The sequence below is a fragment of the Sardina pilchardus genome, chromosome 1, assembly GCF_963854185.1.
Source record: "Sardina pilchardus chromosome 1, fSarPil1.1, whole genome shotgun sequence".
Lineage (NCBI taxonomy): Eukaryota > Metazoa > Chordata > Actinopteri > Clupeiformes > Clupeidae > Sardina > Sardina pilchardus.
Window position 1 is genome coordinate 4,570,977 of NC_084994.1, and position 23,139 is coordinate 4,594,115.

The 23,139-nt window shown below is 48.3% G+C and overlaps 1 long non-coding RNA gene across 1 annotated transcript; it reads right to left on the reverse strand.

Moving 5' to 3' along the window:
- Nucleotides 1-16,313: 16,313 nt before the first annotated feature.
- On the reverse strand, nt 16,314-17,492 carry LOC134082077 (uncharacterized). Its single transcript, XR_009939561.1, has 3 exons — nt 17,091-17,492; nt 16,911-17,004; nt 16,314-16,752 (listed from the first exon to the last, which is right to left on the reverse strand). It is a non-coding gene; the product is annotated as an uncharacterized LOC134082077 (long non-coding RNA).
- Nucleotides 17,493-23,139: the final 5,647 nt, after the last annotated feature.

The window sequence follows — 23,139 nt, forward strand, 5'->3', positions numbered from 1 at the left end:
GTTAATTCGGCCCTGTGTGTGTGTGTGGTGTGTGTGTGTGTGTGTGTGTGTGTGAACCTGTGCCTGTGTGTGTGTGTGTGTGTGTGTGTGTGTGTGTGTGTGTGTGTGTGTGTGTGTGCGTGTCCTAATTGTTGTTTTTCTGCTGTGCACTCAGAGCACTGAAAGTTGAAATGTGCTTTGTGTGAACAACCTGAGAGGGCCTGGTTATGGTCCTGTGTGCTTAATTGAGGGCATCAAGAGGGCCTGGTTATGGTCCTGTGTGCTTAATTGAGGGCATCAAGAGGGCCTGGTTATGGTGCTGTGTGCTTAATTGAGGACATCAAGAGGGCCTGGTTATGGTGCTGTGCGCTTAATTGAGGGCATCAAGAGGGCCTGGTTATGGTCCTGTGTGCTTAATTGAGGGCATCAAGAGGGCCTGGTTATGGTGCTGTGTGCTTAATTGAGGGCATCAAGAGGGCCTGGTTATGGTCCTGTGTGCTTAATTGAGGGCATCAAGAGGGCCTGGTTATGGTGCTGTGTGCTTAATTGAGGGCATCAAGAGGGCCTGGTTATGGTGCTGTGTGCTTAATTGAGGGCATCAAGAGGGCCTGGTTATGGTGCTGTGTGCTTAATTGAGGGCATCAAGAGGGCCTGGTTATGTCCTGTGTGCTTAATTGAGGGCATCAAGAGGGCCTGGTTATGGTCCTGTGTACTTAATTGAGGGCATCAAGAGGGCCTGGTTATGGTGCTGTGTGCTTAATTGAGGGCATCAAGAGGGCCTGGTTATGGTGCTGTGTGCTTAATTGGTCCTGTGTGCTTAATTGAGGGCATCGAGAGGGCCTGGTTATGTCCTGTGTGCTTAATTGAGGGCATCAAGAGGGCCTGGTTATGGTGCTGTGTGCTTAATTGAGGGCATCAAGAGGGCCTGGTTATGGTGCTGTGTGCTTAATTGAGGGCATCAAGAGGGCCTGGTTATGGTGCTGTGTGCTTAATTGAGGGCATCAAGAGGGCCTGGTTATGGTGCTGTGTGCTTAATTGAGGGCATCAAGAGGGCCTGGTTATGTCCTGTGTGCTTAATTGAGGGCATCAAGAGGGCCTGGTTATGGTCCTGTGTACTTAATTGAGGGCATCAAGAGGGCCTGGTTATGGTGCTGTGTGCTTAATTGAGGGCATCAAGAGGGCCTGGTTATGGTGCTGTGTGCTTAATTGGTCCTGTGTGCTTAATTGAGGGCATCGAGAGGGCCTGGTTATGTCCTGTGTGCTTAATTGAGGGCATCAAGAGGGCCTGGTTATGGTGCTGTGTGCTTAATTGAGGGCATCAAGAGGGCCTGGTTATGGTGCTGTGTGTTTAATTGAGGGCAAGAGGGCCTGGTTATGGTGCTGTGTGCTTAATTGAGGGCATCGAGAGGGCCTGGTTATGGTGCTGTATGCTTAATTGAGGGCATCAAGAGGGTCTGGTTATGATGCTGTGTGCGAGAGAAAGCATTTTTGTTGCATTTGTTTCTTTACTGTAAGTTGAATCTCAGTTATAGAAACCTTTGTGTTACATTTCCAGTTGGACATCTGCTCTTTTGGTACTATGTGAACCAGTAGTAACAGAGTATGAGTATGTGTGTGTGTGTGTGTGTGTGTGTGTGTGTGTGTGTGTGTATGTGTGTGTGTGTGTGTGTGTGTATGTGTGTGTGTGTGTGTGTGTGTGTGTGTGTGTGTGTGTGTGTGTGTGTGCGCGTGCATTATATTGGACCTGTGTGTGTGTGTGTGTGTGAGAGAGAGAGAGAGAGAGAGAGAAAGAGAGTGTGTGTGTGTGTGTGTGTGTGTGTGTGTGTGTGTGTGTGTGTGTGTGTGTGTGTGTGTTTTGTTGGACATATGTTTGTGGCCCTCTCTCCTGATCTTTTGGTACTATTTAAACCAGTAGTAACACTGTGTGTGTGTTTGTGTGTGTGTCTGTGTGTGTATGTGTGTGTGTGTGTGTGTGTGTGTGTGTGTGTGTGTGTGTGTGTGTTATTTTGGACATTTGTTTATGGCCCTCTCAAGCACAAACATCTGTTATAACGGTTTTACATTGAAGATGTACAGTTAGCTCGTAAGCAAGTAAATGGCTTTACAGTGAAGTTAATGTGAAGTTAGCTAGTTAGCAAGCAAACGGTTTTACATTGAAGCAAGTATACACTAGAAATGTGCATCTCAGTGGAGGAGCTGCAAGAGGGGGCTTGCTCACCAGGGGGCAGTGATGTAAACGCCTGAACAGTCCCCCATTCATTTCAATGGAGAAACGCCTCTGGTGGAGCATGGCGGAACTACAAGCGTCTAAAAACGGGAATACCGGAAAAACGACAACCGGCAGGCATCCGACATTAACAAGCAACCTACTCCGGATCGGGCCTGATTTTTTAGAGTTTGAACCGCGTTGATAGCTCAAACACTCTAGGAGAAGAGGTGTCTTAAAGGGATAGTTCGGATTTTAAGACACGAAGTTGTATGGGTTCCCTGTCAGCAACGTAGTGCATCAGCACTGACTTACCCCCGACAGCGTCCTGTGAGCCGAGATCCAGCCGGTTTTTGATCGTTTTTGATGCCGGACTATTTTCTTCAGCAAGTTTCTGGGGTCACGAAAGTAAAGTGTTTTTCTTCTCAAAACCATATGCGTTCAACAGAGTGATATATTTGCACCACAAAAACGTTGTCCAGCTGTCAGTAGCGCGCAGTGATAGGAATCGCGAAAAATAAGTAAGTGATAACGAGGTTTGAATTTTTCCTGGACAACGTTTTTGTGGTGCAAATATATCACTCTGTTGAACGCATATGGTTTTGAGAAGAAAAACACTTTACTTTCGTGACCCCAGAAACTTGCCGGACTACTTTCTTCAGCATCAAAAACGATCTAAAACCGGCTGGATCTCGGCTCACAGGACGCTGTCGGGGGGTAAGTCAGTGCTGATGCACTACGTTGCTGACAGGGAACCCATACAACTTCGTGTCTTAAAATCCGAACTATCCCTTTAAACGGCCAACGGATAACAATAGATTGCAGCAAGCCCACTAATGTGAGTGAGTGAGTGAGTGAGTGAGTGTGTGTGAGTGTGTATGTGTGTTTGTGTGTGTGTGTGTGTGTGTGTGTGTGTGTGTGTGTGTGTGTGTGTGTGTGTGTGTGTGTGTGTGTGTGTGTGTTGGACATTTGTTTGTGGTCTTCTCTCCTGATATTTTGGTACTATTTGAACCAGTAGTATTAGTGTGTGTGTGTGTAACTGAGGGCTAAAGGACTGTATGGGATTGAGGATCTGTGCCGCCTGGGTGGCGTCAGTCAAAACACCGGTTGAAGCAGTATAGTTTCTTTATTATCCTTTCCAACAGGTTCCACATGAGTGTGGATAAACTTATACGTATATGAATGTGTGGTCTGTAAAGAACCAAATAAAATGCTATTAGTAATATGATTACTAAATAAAGTGTATCGCTATCTCTCCATGAGCACAACTTGTATTAATTACACACGTAACATAAACAGCATTCACTCATCCCCTGAATGCTAAATCTCCGCTTAGCATGCTAGTCACTTGCATATTAACGTAAACAACCCATCCCACCTACAATACACATAACCGAACATTACTTTTACTTACTTTGTTGTCATGGACGCACACAACTTTAACTTAAAGGTAGTAAACTCACTCTGTATTAATATCTCTATCAAGCTAACGTCATGACCAACTCTCTGGTAATACTACTAACGTCTGATAAACCTAAACATGAGACTGCACGAGGGAGCGTCGCTAGGCAACCACACCTCAACAAAATAAGAGTCTTTCATACAGCCGCCCCCAAATTGCGAAAGCAATTTGCTCATCAGAAAGACTCATCAGCCGGGTCTCCGGCAGACGACGGTTGGTCTCCATCTTCGTCCGGGATGGCGGGCAGACGGATGAGTCGAGCCACGGGCCTGGTGTAGATTCGGTCCTTTACCCGAACGTCTGCTGACCTCACATGACCATCTACACTCCGATGGACTCTGACAATCTTCCCAACGGGCCAACTTGCTCTAGGAAGCTGCGTATCCACCATTAGGACTACAGCGTCCACAGTGAGGTCTTCTGGGGTGTCGTGCCATTTCTGGCGGAGCTGGAGGGTGGGCAAGTAATTCCGTATAAAGCTTGCCCAGAACTGGTCCGCCATGATTTGACACTGCTTCCACCTCTTCCTGGTCAGACCCTTGTCCATAGGGTATACCACTTGTGGTAGTGAACCATCTGGCCGCCCCATCAAGAGGACATTTGGTGTGACTGGATCCTCATCGGCTATACTGGATGATGTATAGCCTAAAGGCTTGGAGTTTAAGATGGCTTCCACTTCCAGCAAGACTGTGTAAAGCACTTCTTCCGACACTGACTGAGCTCCAATCACAGTGTACAGAGCAGTCTTTGCAGATCTTATTTCTCGTTCCCAAGCTCCACCGAAATGTGGAGCTGCAGGGGGGTTGAAGTGAAAGGCAATCTTCTGCTTTGCCAAGAGCTTCTGCAGTTCTGGATGCATGCTACTGAAAGCTTCACGTAGCTCCTTCTCACCGGCCTTGAAATTGGTCCCTTGATCTGAGTAGACCTCTGCAGGGGTCCCCCTACGGGCTATGAACCTTCTGAGGGCCATCAGATAAGAGTCGACATCTATGCTGTGCAAGAGGTCGAAGTGCACAGCACGGGTTGTGAGGCATTTAAAGATAATGCCCCACCTCTTTTCTGTGCGGCGACCTATCTTCACCTGGAACGGCCCGAAACAATCAACACCAGTTGAGAAGAATGGCGGCTTGAAGAGGCGTAGCCGAGCGACAGGTAAGTCTGACATCTTAGGCACCACGGGACGGGCTTTCCACCTACGGCACTCTGTGCAGTGGTGCTGTATGCGTCGGATGGCCTCTCTCCCACGGAGGAGCCAGAAAGTGCGTCGCATCTCGGCATACACACGCTCAGGCCCCGGATGGCAGAGACGAGCATCGAAATCCTGTATCAGGAGTTTGGTGGCTGGATTGGCAGGATCTAAGACGATCGGATGAATGGTGCTGGTCTCTAGCGCCTCCGCTCGCCGTAGTCTTCCCCCAACTCGTATAATTCCTCCAGGATCCAACTCCGGGGACAGGGTAAGTAGACGACTGCTGCGCTGTACAGGCTTACCAGCTTTGAGCAGGCGCAGCTCTTCTGGGAAACTATCTTGTTGCGCCCGTTTCAAGATTATCACCTCTGCTTCTTGATAGTCAGATGCTGACGGGACACCAGGCTGATCGGCCGCCCCATGAAGCTCCTGTACGGTAGCCTCAACTAAGTCTTTCCAGGAGGAGGCGTTCTGCAAATCAGCACCAGGTTGTTCATCTGTTGACGTCAGCCCGCAGAATGTAGACTTACGGTACTCTGACGGATCAGGCTCTGATACTGTGGACGGATTTCCAGGCCATTCCTCTGGCTCTTTCAGCAGGAAAGGCGGCCCAAGACTCCAGCGGTTGGGCTTTGCAAGTTCATCTAGAGTCTTGCCCCGCGTTATGTCGTCCGCAGGATTCTGGGCCGAGTCTACGTAGCGCCAGCAGCTGGGCTCTGTTAATTCTTGAATTTCAGACACACGTGTGCCCACAAATACTTTAAACCGGCATGATTCGGATTGGAGCCACGTTAGCACAGTGGTGGAGTCTGTCCATAATATGGTCTTGTCTATGCGTAACGTGAGCTCTTTCTCCAACAGGCTGGCCAACTGCGCACCAGTAAGAGCACCACAGAGCTCTAATCTTGGCATTGAGGTTTGGCGACGCGGAGCCACTCTTGATCTGGCTACCAGGAATGACAGGTAAACTCTTCCTAGTGTGTCTTCAGACCGTAGATATGCGACCGAGCCATAAGCTTTCTCTGAAGCATCACAGAATATGTGAATCTGTCTGGTGAGCACATCAACTTCTGCTGGTACATACGGTCGAGGCAGTGACACACTTGGCAGTACCTGTAGCTCCGCTTCCCACTCATTCCATGCTTGCAGCAGATCTTGGGGGAGGAGTGGGTCATCCCAGTTGCGCTGCTTGTCCCAGAGGCGTTGGACAAGGCACTTCGCCCGCGTTGTGTATGGCAGAATATAACCCAACGGGTCATATTGTCGGGCAAGGACCTTATACACATTGCGCATCGTCAGGACTCCATATTCGAAGGGTCTGTGCTTGTAGCCAAGGCGATCAGACTCCCAGTGCCAGATAAGTCCAAGCGCCGATTCAGGATGGTTTGCATCACCCTGCGAAAGCCAGTGTTCAAGGCTGTCAGACCTGGCCTCTCTCGGTAAGTGACTAATAACTCTTGGGTTGCTGCTTGCCCACTGGCGAAGGTCAAAGCCACCAGTGGCGAGTAGCTTACGCAGTTTATCTACGAGCTGCTTGGCTTCTTCAACTGTTGCAACACTTTGTAAACAGTTATCCACATAGAAACACTGCTCTACTGACTGCCTCACATCTTCTTCAGAGGAGCTGTGCTCCTTGACATGTTGCTGAAGTGCGAACGTGGCACAGCATGGTGAGCAGGTTGTGCTGAATGGTAAGACTTGCCACTCGTACACATCTGGGGGATCTTCTCGTCTCATGTCTCTCCACACAAACCGGAGGAGTGGCCTGTCTTCGGGTAGGAGCCTCACTTGATGGAACATACTCCGTATATCACCGCTAATGGCTACAGCACACTGTCTGAAGCGCAGTAAGACTCCAAGAAGAGAGGCACCCAGAGTGGGTCCTGGCAGTAAAACTTCATTCAGGTTGAGGCCACGAAACTGGTAAGAGCAGTTAAACACTATTCGATTCTTCTCATTGTGCCTCACTAAATGATGGGGAATGAACCATGATTCGCCCTCTACTGAGAAGTCTGCACTGAGCTTCATAACTGATCCTGCTCTGACCAGCTTGTGGATCTCCTCACAGTACGCCTCTGCGAGCTGTGGATCCTTTGCCAGTCTCTTCTCTGTACTCCTCAGACTCGGCATGAATGCCTCCTTGGTGGCTTGGAAAAGGGGGATCTGACGTTTGCGCAGCAGGGGAGTCGCATATCGTAATACACCCTCTATCTCCACACGCGTCGTCTTTGTCTCCAGCAACTCTACTGCCTCTTGGTCTTCTTTCGATCGGACGACTATCTTGTCGCTCCGAAATGGAAGCACATCCACCTGCCACAATTTCTGGACATCTGCCATCAGTCCAGCTGTTTGAGGGGAGACCGTGGTGAACAGGCACTGCTGTTGTGTCAGGGTCTGCTGAACCAGCCGGGTGGGGCCTTGAAGGGTCCATCCCAGCCGAGTACAGATAGCAGCTGGCCCTCCTGGTGGGCCCATCCTCACAGGCTCGACTGGGGTAAGGAGGTGAGGGTGATCAGCACCTATGAGTATGAGAGGTTTCACCCGATTAAACGGCTTGAGGGGAAGACCAACAAGGTGTTTGTACTTCTTCTGAAGGGACACGATGGGGTACGAGTGTTCAGCTAGACAGAGGCGTTGTGATGTGAAGGCTCGCGTAATCCTAAAGCTTTTCTTTGGCTGAGCAGCTGGGGATAAGCGAAAAGACACACATGCACCTTTGAGCACCTCGACGTCCTGTCTTATGGTACGCAGGTTTAGATCTTCAGGAGTGCTCTCTAGCCCTAGCTGTTTGGCTGCCTCCGGGAGTAGCATTGTACGCTCAGAGCCGTCATCTAAGACAGCGTACGTCTCTAGTGTACGGTCCTGGCAGCTAAGCAGCACTTTAACAACCTTCAGTAGTACTCTACTGCAATCGGATGGACGGTCGATGTAGAGGACTTCCGTGGCAGTGCTGACTAAGCAGTTCTCCTCTTCGGGTGGCTCAGATATGTCTCTCTTATTGACCTCGTGGAGGACCTTCAGGTGTTTGCCTTGACATATCTCACAGAGCTTCTTGAGATCACACTGGGCTGCTAGATGGGCCCTCCCACAGCGCCAGCATCGTTTGTTTGCCTTGATCCACTCGCTCATTTGTTCTCTTGTGAGTTTTTGGATAGCTTGGCACTTATTCAGAAAATGCTCTGAGCTCTGACAGTATGGACAATAGAACTTTGCTATGTTTCTCTTCTCAGACGACGCTGGGGGTTGATGTGACAGAGCTGTGGCTGTAGAGCCCTCTGCACTGTGCAACACAGAAGCTCCATGTCTGTTCTGCCTCTTCTCAATCTTAGAGCTGTGTTGCCCCTCAACTTTGCTTGTCAGTTCAACCTCATAGCCTTGGCACCAGGACTCATATCTTAGCCACTCTGCAAGGTCCATCAGGGTATATGTGACCCCTGGTCGCTGAAGCATCTGGCGACGAAAGTCGGCCCTCTGCTCAGGGGGGAGTTTTGTGAGGAGGCGGGCAACGTGTGAGCTGCATTGAAGTTCCACATCTCCATCAGGCCCTAGGGTCTGGAGCATACCTACAAGGGACTGTATTTGCAGTGCAAACTTCTCGAAGGCTGCGACATCACCACGCTTGACCTCTGGTGACTCCATAACAGTGGCTATTCTCTTCAAAGCCACATGATGCGGCTGTCCAAATTTCTCATTTAGGGCTGCCATTGTGTCGGAGTAGGGAGTGGGCGAATTGAGGTAAGAATCAGCAACCAGACAGGCATCTTCAAGTTTTAGGTGATCGATGAGCACCTGATATTTGAATAGCTCAGTGCTGTCTGCAGGCAAAAGATTTTCTAAGGCTAATTTTAGTCTCGCAAACTCCATTGGGTCTCTATGACAGAAGAATGGGATCTTCGGCTTGGGCCCTCTGTACACTTTCTCTTCAGAGGTGGATGTATGGGGGTTGCCTTGGCGTGGAGGTGCATAGCTTGGTCGGGGGCTAGGAGAATATCCAGGGCGTGGACCAGGGCTATACCGTGTTCTATGGTTTGCGGGTGCTAGAAGGCGGGTTGGCGATGGTTGGAATGGAGTAGGCCTGCTAGGCAGCGGAGACCTGGGAAAATAGCTTGCTCCGGGAGCTGAGGGCAAACTGCTTCTCATTGTTGGGCCAGCGGCTGCACCCTGTTTCAGGAGGTGCAGTTCACCCATCATCCTGTCTATGGCTGAAAACATTTTTTCTTTATCATAATAGCCTAATGATGGCTCTAATGGCTCTATTGGTGGCCATGGTGGGGGAGGTGCCAAATCACTGTTGTCATCCTCTTCGTTTGTGGCGCTTGGCGCAGTTACTGGAGCTGGAGGTAGCGGCCACTCTGACTGCTGGTACTCTTGTTTGATGTCACCTAGAACCTTAACTGTATCGGTCAGTGACTTCATGTCTTTCTGCATATCTCTGAGATGGGCAATGCTTCGTAACATATACTCCTGGGATTGGCGCAGCTTCATGTTTTCTCTACGAATCTCCTGTAGCTCAGCTTTGCATGCAGCAGTGAAGTCTTCTTCACTATGTTCAGGGGAAGAGGGAGAGAATGCCTGGTGCTCTTCACGCCACTTACCATGCTCTGCACCGTGGCTGGGGAAGTACTCGTCCTCTTGTTGTTCGAGGGCTGGGTCCCACTGCACCTGGCGCCTGGAGTATGAAGTGTGTAAGCGAGCGGTGGGTGTCATCTGGACTGGTCCCCCCATGTTGGGTCTCCACTCACTTTCCTGCATGTGTCCATGCATAGCCGCTGCTTTAGGAGAATGTTGATAGCTGGCTGTATCAAGCTCATAGTCATTTAGGTAACTGGGTAGGCGTGTGTGCCGCTTTGGTCTAACTGCTTCGCTGCTTTCTTCCATCTTGTTCCCAAATCAACACAGCATCCGGCTTCGAAGGACCATAATGTAACTGAGGGCTAAAGGACTGTATGGGATTGAGGATCTGTGCCGCCTGGGTGGCGTCAGTCAAAACACCGGTTGAAGCAGTATAGTTTCTTTATTATCCTAATAAAATGCTATTAGTAATATGATTACTAAATAAAGTGTATCGCTATCTCTCCATGAGCACAACTTGTATTAATTACACACGTAACATAAACAGCATTCACTCATCCCCTGAATGCTAAATCTCCGCTTAGCATGCTAGTCACTTGCATATTAACGTAAACAACCCATCCCACCTACAATACACATAACCGAACATTACTTTTACTTACTTTGTTGTCATGGACGCACACAACTTTAACTTAAAGGTAGTAAACTCACTCTGTATTAATATCTCTATCAAGCTAACGTCATGACCAACTCTCTGGTAATACTACTAACGTCTGATAAACCTAAACATGAGACTGCACGAGGGAGCGTCGCTAGGCAACCACACCTCAACAAAATAAGAGTCTTTCATACAGTGTGTGTGTGTGTGTGTGTGTGTGTGTGTGTGTGCACTATTTGAAGCAGTAGTAGCAAGCACAAACATCTGTTATAATGAAAATCTGTCCAGAGCGGTCAGTCTAGTACCAGTGTGTGTGTGAGAGAGGGAGGTGTGTGTGTGTGAGATAAAGGAGAGTGTTGGTGTGTACGAGAGGTAGGAGTGAGCGTGACAGATAGAGAGGAAGGAGTGTGTGTTTAAAAGAGGGATGAGTGTGTGTGTGTGTGTGTGGGTATGTGCGTGTGTGTGTGCGTATGTGCATGTGTGTGTGTGTGAGAGAGAGGGATGAGTGTAAGAGAGGCAGGAGTGTGTGTGTTAGTGATGCGCGGGTCGTCTCGTAACCCGCGGGTCGGGTTGGGGCGGGTAAAGAAATTCTCACTTTATTTGCGGGGCGGGTTGGGGCGGGTCATTAAAAACAAAATTACATTTTAAAAAATCCACGATGTTGCGTGCAATTCTCAATATACGGTAGCCGAGAAGGGCCAAACGCGCTCAGTTAGAGAAAGCAGTTTCAAATACAAAACGGTGCAAATTAACAAAAGTACAAACAGAGAAACGTGGTACAAATGAAAAAAACGCACTGCAAGAAACAAAAGCAAATGCATCTTCATGAAATGCGCTGCAGGAAGAGAAACGATGCAAAACACAAAACGCTGCATCTTCATGAAATACGCTACAAATAGAGAAACGATGCACAAACAAAAAGCTGCAAGTACAGCGCTCCTACAACGGAAGTGCTCCAAACCTCCAGAGGGCGCTCTAACAGTGACAGCGCCATAGAGAGGCAGACACACAGGAGGATGACGAGTTCTTCTAACGTCTCAATCAAAAACTGGTCACAAGAAGAAGTTGCATTACAGCGTAGCAAGGTAATGTGACTTGTCTTTGTTTATATTCATATATTATGTTTATGTCAATGTACAACGCTGTACATTACGTGACGTTGTACTACATTTTACACCAGACTTTACAAGGTTGCACACTGACACTGTCACTGTGAGAGCGCCCTCTGGAGGTTTGGAGCACTTCCGTTGTAGGAGCGCTGTACTTGCAGCTTTTTGTTTATGCATCGTTTCTCTTCCTGCAGCGCATTTCATGAAGATGCATTTGCTTTTGTTTCTTGCAGTGCGTTTTTTTCATTTGTACCACGTTTCTCTGTTTGTACTTTTGTCAATTTGCACCGTTTTGTATTTGAAACTGCTTTCTCTAACTGAGCGCGTTTGGCCCTTCTCGGCCACCGTACCAATAGCCTATATTCACAGTAGCCTATGTAGGATTTTGGCCAAAACGAGTAGGCTACTGCAATTACTTTCAAAATACTGTAGCGCGGTGAATTGCCTCCCTCTCCCCTCTGAGTCGCGGTTGCCAGCTTGCTGCAGGATCCAACAGGAACGTAGGCTGCTAGCTTTCAATGGCAAGTGCTAATGTTGTTTTCCTCAGCATAATGACAGAGAAACAAACTCTGATAATGCAATGCGTTAGCAAAAACTAGCCGTTATTATTTCCTAAACAATTCCTGAGCCTATACCTTTTCAATTCAATGAGCCATCTCCTCCATATGGCTCCACATAACATTACTTTGCACAAACATGCATAACTTTGTTCTACTGTCATGAATAGCCTATTTGAAATGTCCATGTACATTAAGGAGCCTACAAGTAAGTTAGCCAAACTGATGATTCTTTAGCTGTCCAGGAGCAAATTAACAACACTGAGGTCTGTCTTCAAATTCTTCTCCGTTTTCAGCCGTCTCAATCTCCTATATTTCGGACGTAGCCTATTTCGTATAATGTTTAGCCTAGATTACAAATGCTGCCATAGGTTTTTGCTTTGTATTTCTAAATGGTTAAAATGTGTAGGTATCATCTTGTTATTATGAACGTTCATATTCATAATCATAGCTGTTGTTGCCAGGGCGATGTCTGTAATGTCTATGTAATGGTCGCGGGTGCGGGTGCGGGTTGTCAAAATAAATACAGTGGTGCGGGGCGGGCTGGGGCGGGCCAAACAATTTCATAAAAGCGGGACCCGCGGGTTGAAAAAATACCCGACCCGCGCATCACTAGTGTGTGTGTGTGTGTGTGTGTGTGTGTGTGTGTGTTGTTCGTGTCGGCTCCATTCGGCAGTGGCTCTGCGTGGGCGTATATTGGAGGTCTGGCTGGGGCATGTGGTCTGATCAGATGTGCACGACTGTGCGTTTTGTGGGATGGGGGGGACGGGGGAGGTGGGAATGCTGGGAGTGGATGGCGGAGGGGAGGGCTATGTTGCGGCATTGTATTTGGATTGGGCTCGCGGTCCGGGCCTTCTTGGGGTGGTGTTTCTAGAGTGGAAGTCCAATGGTTTTAACGATTTTAATTACATTACACCAATGTCCAATGATTTTAACGATTTTAATTACATTACATCGCCTCCCTACGCCTCCCGACCCTGTCAACAGGATGACAGGATGACACGTCCAAAGACATGAAGCATTCTGGACTTTTGCTCTGGGGGCGCTGCTTCCAGGGGGCCTGGGCGGCGGGGCGGATCAGATTGTGTGTCCTGGTCGGGCCGTGGTGTGTGTTCGCGCGGTGTTGTGGTTGGGGTGGGGCTGGCGCGGGCCCCGTTCTCTCTGCTCGCGGATGGTGGTGGGGGGTTATTTGTGGATGGGTGGCGCCGCCTGTGGGCGGACTCTGGCTGGCCATGCTTGGCCATGCTGCCTGGGCGCGCGGTTCAGATGTGGTGTGTGGGTTTGCCTGGGGGGGGGCATTGTGGGTGGGTGGATGTTTGCATGCGTGGTGGGTGGGTGGATGTTTGCATGCGTGGTGGACGATGTGCGGGATTCTCTCTTCGGGTTTAACTGGGTAGCCTATTCCTACGCACCTGTCCCCACAAAAGAGGTGTGTAAAAGCGTTTTGTAAACCCTCTATAGTATAACCATTTATATCACCATTGATATACTTATTAATACCAACCATTATGACTAACAGTAATACTAACACACTTTATTTCTCTTTCCTTTCCCTATACCTCACCTGTGAGGTAAACCATTACCAGCCATCAACCATCTCTGTGCCTGTCCCTCATCACACCTGAAGTCACATCCCTCTGACTGCCCTACCATCGCCATTGCCTTCGCCATCCCTATGACTGCCCTACCATTGCCTGCTGTGGTTCCCTGCTCGAATCTTTGGCCCACGCATCCCAGCGACCCATCACTTTCCGAAATAACTAATGGATTACTAATGGACAATTTATTCCCTACACTGGACTATTTGAACTTTCATTGTCATTGTAACTTTCAAACTACAAATGACTGTACTGTAACTGACCCAAGGCAGATGGGTTGGGCCCTTGAGTCGTGGATCTGTCTGAGGTTTCTTCCTATATGTATCTCCAATTCTAGGGAGTTTTTCCTTGCCCCTGTTACTCATGGGCTCTCTTTGAATGTCTAACACTCTGTAAAGCGCCATGAGACATGTGTAATGTATTGGCGCTCTATAAGCGAAGTTAAATTGAAATTGAAATTGTAAGAGAAACAAGAGTGTGTGTGTGTGTGTGTGTGTGTGTGTGTGAGGGAGAGAGGGATGAGTGTAATGGAGGCAGGAGTGTGTGTGTGTGTGTGTGTGTGTGTGTGTGTGTGTGTGTGTGTGTGTGTATGTGTGTGTGTGTGTGTGTGTGTGTGTGTGTGTATCTTTGTGTAAGAGAGGGAGGAGTGTGTAACAGGGATGAAGCTAATTTTAGTGAGTGATTAAAGAGATAAAATAGAAAGAAAGAAAGTAGAGAGAAATATGGAAGATTGACAGGAAAATGTGAATAAAGGAAGTAGAGTAGATTGAATGAACAAATGAAAGAAAGGTAGAGAGGGTGTGCAAAAGGAAAGAGAGCTGGATAAAAGGAGGGATGGACACAGAGGAAACAAAAGAGAGAAAGAATGAAAGATGAAAGAAATGAAGAGAGATGTCTGGAGGTTGAAAAGATAAAGAGAGATAGGGAAGAATGAGAGGGAGAAAGAAAGAGACAGGAGAACAAGTAGAGAGAGAGGGATGGATGAAAGATGGATGGATGAGTAAAAGCAGAGAAACACAGAGAAACAGACAGAAGAGAGAGAGGACAGAAACTAAAAGACAGGCATGTTTCAGGATACAGGATATTTACTCACTCTATATACTCCAGTTTACAGTGTGGGTCCTTCACTAGAGCACAGAGCGGCTCTACAGCTGATGCACTAATCTGGTAATTACTACTCAGGTCCAGCTGTGTGAGATTTGAGGAGGGAGACTTCAGAGCAGAGGTCAGATAGGAACAGCTCTCATCGCTCAGATAACACCTATGCAGCCTGAAACAGAGTTACACATCTGAATATTAATCACCAATCCTCTACTCTCTCTCACTCATTTTCACACACACACACACACACACACACACACACACCTGTCTCTCTCTCTCTCTCTCTCTCTCTCTCTCTCTCTCTCTTTCAATCTCTCACTCCCCCTCCTCTACAAACACACACACACACACATCACCACATACCCCACCGTCACCATACTCACATGCACCACCAGCACACATACACACTACCCCCAGCCCCCCCCCCCCCCCCCCCCACACACACACACATCACCACATACCCCACCGTCACCATACTCACATGCACCACCAGCACACATACACAATACCCCCAGCCCCCCCCCCCCACACACACACACACACACATTGTCCCCACTACCCCCTCACACACACACACACTGCCCCAATTGCCCCCTCACACACACACAAACACATCTACACACACACACATTGCTTCCTCCACACACACAGACACATCAACACAACCCACAACCACTATAGTCAGGGAGCCAAAGTCTCAAAAATGGGTTGAACCTGACATGGTCTGTCATACTTTTTATTTGTGTTTTTCCTGTTAACATTTTCCCCTATTCACCTGGGGTGTCTCACCTTAAAACACATTTCTACATGATTATTTCTTCACCATCATCTAAATCTCCAAGAGACTATTACCTCAGTCTTCTTCTGCTACAATCAAAAATAGGGGACTGTTGAAAACTTCAGACTTTTTTTGTGATTGTTGTCATGTTAGTGCTGCTCTGATTTCAATAGAATGTGGTTCATTTGCAGCTTCTTTTAATGTCGTTGCAAACGTAAGTTCGAGAGAAACGTGACGAAACTTTGCCACGCCTTCACTTCCTATAAAACCGCTTGCTTAGTCAAGGCCCACCTGCCGGTGCTACTGTAGCGTTTGTTCTCGCTCGCAAAAGCAACAGCACCGGCCGAACCTGCTTGCTTAATCTTTGCTCGCCGCAAACGGTTTGCCCTCTTGTCGTCGTACAGAGCTTGCTGGATTCGATTTCACTCGTATTTGTGCCTAGGCTGCCTGGACAACTACTGGAACGAGGTCGTTCTCTTTGTTCCTTCGTATTCAGCCGTTCCGTAAAGCCTGCTCTTTTCTGTCTAAAAAATTCACGTCGCAACCACATAGCCACCATTGTTTGGCTGTCTCTAGTTTCGTTCGTTCGGGATGCGTTTGTGCATAGATAGCTAGGCTATGTCCACGGAGTGGACGCTACTAGATTCGTTTGGAGGCTTCATTTGGGTTCATTCAATGAGCTATGCCGGTTTCGGTAATAATTTGCGTGGGCCGGTTTACCACTTCCATAGTATTGCCCTCGTTTCAATATCACGTCGTATTTCCCTCGCTTCAATATCAAGCAAACTAGCCTTTTCCAATTGCGGGTGGCTAAAGGCTAACGCGTGTAGGACGGTCACACACTGCTGCTGTCGTCTTAGTTTCTAGTTATTTTGAAGGCTATTTCAATCTTCGTCTTTTCTCGTCGTTTCTAGCTTAGCTTGAAAGCTATCTCAATCTTCGCTCACTTGCAGTGACTACTTCAGCAGGATACAAGTGTAACCCCTAGGGGGGAGTGTTGAGTAAATTACGGGTTTAAACCTGAATTTGGATGTTAACCCCCAAGATGACCAGCAGGCTTTCCCAATAAAGAGAAATAAAAATGGAGAGAGAGAGGGACTGGAGTATTATCAAAAATAAAGACAATGTTTATTGTATTTTAAACAACATACACAATACGACAGACAGTAGGCCTTCAGGGCAACAAATTCACGGTGGAGGGCAATAAAGATCACAGCAAAAGGTGTTTGGATGAATAGCACACGGTAAACTTCAGAAATGACTCAGTAAGCAAACACTCGATAAACAGCACATCAGCCACACACAAATCGGTGGAAATCACTCTCAGCAAGCCAATGGCCACACAAGATTATTGTCCCCCCCTCCCAGAATATTGCACTGACCCAATGGCCTAAATAAATAGCACATACAATAGACATACAAACATTGAACAGTAAGGACGGCCCCTCTAGGCAACAAGGTGGCTAAGCCACACGCTCACACAAAAGCTACTAAAATCAAAGCACAGGAAAAACAGTGGCTAAGGCAGCGGATGATGGTTCTCCTGCAAGAAAAACATGGCCATAATGTCATAAAAATACAGACATAGCAGACTAAAGCTGTTTGCCAGCGAACTGATTAAATTACTCCCAGCTGCAATGGTCTACTATTGGCTATGATCAATGAACAGGGCGAGAAGCTAAAGTAGCATACGTTACCAACCTGGAGAAACGCAGGCCGCCGTGCTGAGCCGGAAAACTATTGTGGTTTTCGGTCACGTCGTGGACCCGCTTTTACAATACGTTCACAGGCAAAACTACAATACAAAACAGTATCCAATCGTAAGCACTCCGCAATAAACAAACAACCAAACGTGAGGGAGAAAGGAATCCATGAACTTACATCCACTGCACAACAAACACGCAATTGACTCGTAACGACCTCTCACTCTATATAGGTGGCCACTGTGAACAAAATGCAAATAAACGTGACTCATAAGGGCAACTGCCTATGGCTAAAGTGCGGACAGGTTGCACATACGTAAAAGCAGGGAACTTACGTTTTTGTTGAAACACACGGGCCCACAGCCAAAAAGTTTGTCAGGCGAAGTTTGGACACAAACACACACTCCAGTGAAGGATCACAGGCACCAAGCCAGGGTTCACTCGCACAACAAAAGAGCTCCTGTGTAGGCTACAGCCAAGTAACGAAAGGCACTAATCAAGACACCGGAAGACACGGCTATATTTAACTGGGCAGCGCCAAGTGGCACCCACCTGATCCAATCAAGGTGCAATTCTAATCGTCTCCGTCCTACCCATTACACAAGCATAGAATCAAACCGCGATATTGCAAACAGCTGCAATATAGCTAGTTGGCTTCTCAAATGTAAGCAACTATCTGCTGACAACTTCGGCTGTTAACGAATGTTATCTCGGCGATCGACCGGCGTTTAGAGCAAGTTCATTTGCACGACTATCGGAACTTTATTTGCGCCGCCCCGTGCATGTGAAATATAGCCTACGAAGTAAATTTCTGCCGCTGCATGAAACCGTAGACATTTCATGTCTATCTGCAATAGTAACAAATATAGCATGCAGCATCGCTTTAGCCCAAACTCAATGCCTGCTCTGGCCATAAGGCAGCTGATTCTAGAGGGCAGAAGGGATTTCTCCTCTAAAGTGCCTCCCTCGGCGTTTAGAATGGCAGCACGTCTTTATCGTGCTACTAATGTTATTTTCTGCTCTTTCCAGTAGATCATGTAGCACCAGTGCAGCAGCACACGTCCGTTTATCGTGGTTCCAATATTATTTTCTGTATTTTCCAGCTAATCGATGGAGCACCAGTGCCGCAAGCGCAGCATGTCTCATGGTTCTAATCTGTTTCTACACTCAACAGCTGAGCACCAGTGCTGCAGCACATATCCTTTTCTATCGTGGCTCTACGTTATTTTCTGCATTTTCTAGCTGATCATCGTAGCAACAGTGCCGCAGGCAGCACATGTCCGTTCATCATGGCTCTAATATTATTTTCTGCACTTTCCAGCTGATCAGTGGAGCACCAGTGCTGTAGGCGCAGCATGGCTTATATCATGATTCTAATGATATTTCTACACTTTCTAGCTGATCAATAGAGCACCAGTGCTGCAGCACAGATCCCTCTATTGCTCCTCTGTATTTGACATTGCTAAATCGGTGGATATTGATATCCATGATTGACTTACTCAAATGCTGTCGTTCTATTTTAATCTTCTGCATTCTCTAGTTGACCAATGGAGCATCAGCGCACAGGTTCTTACATATTTAATTCCTGTCATCTGTCTTGACCAGTCCCCTCCAGCGTAGGCGCCGTCCTGAGCCTCCTCCTCCCCTAGCATAGCGACTATCGCTACATCTCTCGCCATCGTCTTCCACCATCAGCGTGCGGCAGCAAGTTAAAGTCAAATTAGAGTCCTTTCTAGTTGATCAAGGGAGCACCTTCACCAGCGCGTAGCTCTGCTCCGTTCCTTCCTTAGCCGTCCAAGAGAGCATACACCAGTAGCTCTGCGCCGTTCCTTCCCTAGCTGACCAAGAGAGCATAATACACCAGCGTGTAGCTCTGCTCCGTTCCCTCCCTAGCTGTCCAAAAGAGCATAATACACCAGCGTGTAGCTCTGCTCCGTTCCTTCCCTAGCTGTCCAAAAGAGCATACACCAGCGTGTAGCTCTGCTCCGTTCCCTCCCTAGCTGTCCAAAAGAGCATACACCAGCGTGTAGCTCTGCTCCGTTCCCTCCCTAGCTGTCCAAAAGAGCATACACCAGCGTGTAGCTCTGCTCCGTTCCCTCCCTAGCTGTCCAAGAGAGCATACACCAGCGTGTAGCTCTGCTCCGTTCCTTCCCTAGCTGACCAAGAGAGCATAATACACCAGCGTGTAGCTCTGCTCCGTTCCTTCCTTAGCCGTCCAAGAGAGCATAATACACCAGCGTGTAGCTCTGCGCCGTTCCTTCCCTAGCTGACCAAGAGAGCATAATACACCAGCGTGTAGCTCTGCTCCGTTCCTTCCCTAGCCGTCCAAAAGAGCATACACCAGCGTGTAGCTCTGCTCCGTTCCTTCCCTAGCTGTCCAAAAGAGCATACACCAGCGTGTAGCTCTGCTCCGTTCCTTCCCTAGCTGACCAAGAGAGCATAATACACCAGCGTGTAGCTCTGCTCCGTTCCTTCCTTAGCCGTCCAAGAGAGCATAATACACCAGCGTGTAGCTCTGCTCCGTTCCTTCCTTAGCCGTCCAAGAGAGCATAATACACCAGCGTGTAGCTCTGCGCCGTTCCTTCCCTAGCTGACCAAGAGAGCATAATACACCAGCGTGTAGCTCTGCTCCGTTCCTTCCCTAGCTGTCCAAAAGAGCATACACCAGCGTGTAGCTCTGCTCCGTTCCTTCCCTAGCTGTCCAAGAGAGCATACACCAGCGTGTAGCTCTGCTCCGTTCCGAATCCTTAGCCGTCCAAGAGAGCATACACCAGCGTGTAGCTCTGCTCCGTTCCTTCCCTAGCTGACCAAGAGAGCATAATACACCAGCGCGTAGCTCTGCTCCGTTCCTTCCTTAGCTATCCAATCGAGCATAATACACCAGCATGTAGCCCTGTGCCGTTCCTCGGAATTTTCTCCATAATTCGTGCTGCTCTCCACTCCCTTTTTGCGGCTAACTACCATGGTTGGCCACAGTCTCGTATTGCTTCTTTGCACTCGATATTGCTTAATTTAAGCTCATTGATATCTCCGGTTTACTTATCAATCACCCAGTTTCAGGTTCATATTCATTTAGTTCAGCTACCATTTTGCCTGGATTGCTCTGTGTTTCTAGAGACGGAGACTGCAAAGAAGAACCAGTAACATCCATTTACCACTTCCATAATCGTATATGGAAACCTTTAACCTCATTTTCAGATCATGCGTACATGGGATATAATGTCTACGTTCCCCTCATAACATTATCGATTTCTACACGTGCACATTCTAGGTAACGCTCATTGTTTCAAGCTTCTTCCAACGCTATTGGAATTGGTACATACCGTTACATATTTAGGTCACATTGCAGCAATAACGTTCTACCTCCCAGATAGCAAACTCCTTATGGTCCAAATTTGCCTCAAACGGGCATTCCAAACGCATGCCATACTACAGTCAGAGTGTTTGCTATCTGGGCAGAGCACCTGCTCAATAGTCAATTTCGTTTGAACCCAGCATCCAATATGGCTGAAAGATCATCGGAGAATGGGGGCGTGGTTCACAATGCATTAAATCGTACAGCTTTGTACGATCTATCGTGACACGAATTTTCGTACATGGTTTTACTACCTTGACTTTGAGATCAACGTCGTGCTCACATACCCTGCCAAGGTTCTTGATGCCTTTCAAATCACCTTACCTATTAGCCTACTTTGCCCTAGCCAGGGTTGCATTTGTTTGCATTTTTGGGATGCTTGTCTCCTACCCGCAGAGTACACTCTATCCCCGCAAGGCACGCCCTTACAATAAATCATCAACCACACGAACATCTTACTTGTTCCGCCACTTCAACCCTACCAATCTTTAGCTAACCTCATCGCATAATGTTGCTCCTTTGCTTTCCGGCCGACCCTTTCTTCACTAGAGATGATGGCCAGCAGGTCACCCGCTCTTTTACTCAATCCGGTATTCTGCCACTAGTCATTTCAACCACTCTTATCAGTAAGGCGCAGCCAACATAGCCTGTCAGATCTCGCCCTCAAAACCCAAGGCCGGTGGTCCTCCGAGTTCACGTTGCATCAGGTCGAACCTTCCCTACTTCAGAAATCTCATTCGAACAAACTTACTTCACTGTTGCAGGGTCCTGGCCTGGGGTCACTACATGATTGGCTTTGTTGGGGTGCTTACAGAGATCTTACCAAATGCTGACAGCCCAGCCTATTTGGTGTGATCCAGCAGGGCACTTCATGACCCCGGCCAGCGATCTTGCCCAACATGCTATCTACGGATAAATATAATCGCTACTTAAATTGCAATATTCTCATAGCTCAGGTCCAGTCTGGTCCCCTTATTCGCGCCGCAATTATCCGTCGTCTGGCATCTTGCCTGGCCTCCGCAGCAGGTCAGACACGATCTCACATTAAGCTTCTCGGGTGCCCGCGGTCGTCACTCCGGGCTGACGCCTGCCAGCGCAGTTATCGCCCGGCGCGATCCCATGATGCACTTCACAGTCACGAGCGGTAATGCCAGCGCAGAGCCACCGTGCTCACGAGAAGCTCGTCAGGACCCTGACTAGTGACCTACACCAAGCACTCCCACATTTATTTATCTGGCAAATTTCGGATAGTGAAACTCTTGAAATGTCGTTGCAAACGTAAGTTCGAGAGAAACGTGACGAAACTTTGCCACGCCTTCACTTCCTATAAAACCGCTTGCTTAGTCAAGGCCCACCTGCCGGTGCTACTGTAGCGTTTGTTCTCGCTCGCAACCCACCACCTCCCCGTTCGCCTCCTATTCGCCTCCAGCTTGCCTCCTATTCGCCTCCTGTCTCACTTATGACGGGGTGCTTACAGAGATCTTACCAAATGCTGACAGCCCAGCCTATTTGGTGTGATCCAGCAGGGCACTTCATGACCCCGGCCAGCGATCTTGCCCAACATGCTATCTACGGATAAATATAATCGCTACTTAAATTGCAATATTCTCATAGCTCAGGTCCAGTCTGGTCCCCTTATTCGCGCCGCAATTATCCGTCGTCTGGCATCTTGCCTGGCCTCCGCAGCAGGTCAGACACGATCTCACATTAAGCTTCTCGGGTGCCCGCGGTCGTCACTCCGGGCTGACGCCTGCCAGCGCAGTTATCGCCCGGCGCGATCCCATGATGCACTTCACAGTCACGAGCGGTAATGCCAGCGCAGAGCCACCGTGCTCACGAGAAGCTCGTCAGGACCCTGACTAGTGACCTACACCAAGCACTCCCACATTTATTTATCTGGCAAATTTCGGATAGTGAAACTCTTGAAATGTCGTTGCAAACGTAAGTTCGAGAGAAACGTGACGAAACTTTGCCACGCCTTCACTTCCTATAAAACCGCTTGCTTAGTCAAGGCCCACCTGCCGGTGCTACTGTAGCGTTTGTTCTCGCTCGCAACCCACCACCTCCCCGTTCGCCTCCTATTCGCCTCCAGCTTGCCTCCTATTCGCCTCCTGTCTCACTTATGACGGGGTGCTTACAGAGATCTTACCAAATGCTGACAGCCCAGCCTATTTGGTGTGATCCAGCAGGGCACTTCATGACCCCGGCCAGCGATCTTGCCCAACATGCTATCTACGGATAAATATAATCGCTACTTAAATTGCAATATTCTCATAGCTCAGGTCCAGTCTGGTCCCCTTATTCGCGCCGCAATTATCCGTCGTCTGGCATCTTGCCTGGCCTCCGCAGCAGGTCAGACACGATCTCACATTAAGCTTCTCGGGTGCCCGCGGTCGTCACTCCGGGCTGACGCCTGCCAGCGCAGTTATCGCCCGGCGCGATCCCATGATGCACTTCACAGTCACGAGCGGTAATGCCAGCGCAGAGCCACCGTGCTCACGAGAAGCTCGTCAGGACCCTGACTAGTGACCTACACCAAGCACTCCCACATTTATTTATCTGGCAAATTTCGGATAGTGAAACTCTTGAAATATTACTTGCATATCACAATAAGACTGCATAGCTAACATAGGCAATCTTCCACATGATTGGGCTACGTCTCTATATATGTACTTTTGTCAACATTTTTGCACATTTCTAATTTATAAGTTAAAAGAAACACTTTGAGGAGGTAAAGCCACTAACATTTTGCCAAAATATATAAGGACCACCCTACCCTACCCTTCACCATACCTAGAGAGTCTTGTGTGACACATTCCCATTGGGAGCACAGGGTTACAGTATGTTGAAAAGAGAAAGATGCCTAGGCCAT